Source organism: Bison bison, unplaced genomic scaffold (genome assembly GCF_000754665.1).
Source record: "Bison bison bison isolate TAMUID 2011002044 unplaced genomic scaffold, Bison_UMD1.0 scf7180017864163, whole genome shotgun sequence".
Taxonomy (NCBI): Eukaryota; Metazoa; Chordata; class Mammalia; order Artiodactyla; family Bovidae; genus Bison; species Bison bison.
Genome location: NW_011494735.1, coordinates 93,968 through 95,985, shown reverse-complemented (window position 1 = coordinate 95,985; position 2,018 = coordinate 93,968).

Here is a 2,018-nt window from a genome sequence, read left to right as displayed (position 1 = left end):
TAGTCCAAGGGACTCTCAAGAGTCTTCTCCAACACCAAAGTTCAAAAGCATCAATTCTTCGGTGCTCAGCCTTCTTCACAGTCCACCTCTCACATCCATACATGACCACAGGAAAAACCATAGCCTTGACTAGATGACCTTTGTTGGCAAAGTAATGTCTCTGCTTTTGAATATGCTATCTAGGTTGATCATAACTTTCCTTCCAAGGAGTAAGCATCTTTTAATTTCATGGCTGCAATCACCATCTGCAGTGATTTTGGAGCCCAGAAAAATAAAGTCTGACACTGTTTCCACTCTTTCCCCATCTATTTCCCATGAAGTGATGGGACCAGATGCCATGATCTTCATTTTGTGAATGTTGAGCTTTAAGCCAACTTTTTCACTCTCCACTTTCACTTTCTCAAGAGGCTTTTTAGTTCCTCTTCACTTTCTGCCATAAGGGTGGTGTCATCTGCATATCTGAGGTTATTGATATTTCTCCCAGCAATCTTGATTCCAGCTTGTGTTTCTTCCAGTCCAGCATTTCTCATGATGTACTCTGCATATAAGTTAAATAAACAGGGTGACAATATACAGCCTTGACGTACTCCTTTTCCTAGTTGGAACCAGTCTGTTGTCCCATGTCCAGTTCTAACTTGCTTCCTGACCTGCATACAGATTTCTCAAGAGGCAGGTCAGGTGGTCTGGTATTCCCATCTCTTTCAGAATTGTCCACAGTTTATTGTGATCCACACAGTCAAAGGCTTTGGCATAGTCAATAAAGCAGAAATAGATGCTTTTCTGGAACTCTCTTGCTTTTTCCATGATCCAGCGGATTTTGGCAATTTGATCTCTGGTTCCCCTGCCTTTTCTAAAACCAGCTTGAACATCAGGAAGTTCATGGTTCACGTATTGCTGAAGCCTGGCTTGGAGAATTTTGAGCATTACTTTACTAGCGTGTGAGATGAGTGCAATTGTGCAGTAGTTTGAGCATTCTTTGGCATTGCCTTTCTTTGGGATTGGAATGGAAACTGACCTTTGCCAGTCCTGTGGCCACTGCTGAGTTTCCCAAATTTGCTGGCATATTGAGTGCAGCACTTTCACAGCATCATCTTTCAGGATTTGAAAGAGCTCAATGGAATTCCGTCACCTCCACTAGCTTTGTTCGTAGTGATGCTTTCTAAGGCCCACTTGACTTCACATTCCAGGATGTCTGGCTCTAGGTGAGTGATCACACCATCGTGATTATCTGGGTCATGAAGATCTTTTTTGTACGGTTCTTCTGTGTATTCTTGCCATCTCTTCTTAATATCTTCTGCTTCTGTAAGGTCCATACCATTTCTGTCTTTTATCGAGCCCATCTTTGCATGAAATGTTCCTTTGGTATCTCTGATTTTCTTAAAGAGATCTCTAGTCTTTCCCATTCTATTGTTTTCCTCTATTTCTTTGCATTGATTGCTGAAGAAGGCTTTCTTATCTCTTCTTGCTATTCTTTGGAACTCTGCATTCAGATGTTTATATCTTTCCTTTTCTCCTTTGCTTTTTGCTTTTCTTCTTTTCACAGCTATTTGTAAGGCTTCCCCAGACAGCCATTTTGCTTTTTTGCATTTCTTTTTCTTGGGGATGGTCTTGATCCCTGTCTCCTGTACAATGTCACGAACCTCAGTCCATAGTTCATCAGGCACTCTATCTATCAGATCTAGGCCCTTAAATCTATTTCTCACTTCCACTGTATAATCATAAAGGATTTGATTTAGGTCATACCCAAATGCTTTAGTGGTTTTCCCTACTTTCTTCAATTTAAGTCTGAATTTGGCAATAAGGAGTTCATGGTCTGAGCCACAGTCAGCTCCTGGTCTTGTTTTTGCTGACTGTATAGAGCTTCTCCATCTTTGGCTGCAAAGAATATAATCAATCTGATTTCAGTGTTGACCATCTGGTGATGTCCATGTATAGAGTCTTCTCTTGTGTTGTTGGAAGAGGGTGTTTGTTATGACCAGTGCGTTTTCTTGGCAAAACTCTATTAGTCTTTACCCTGC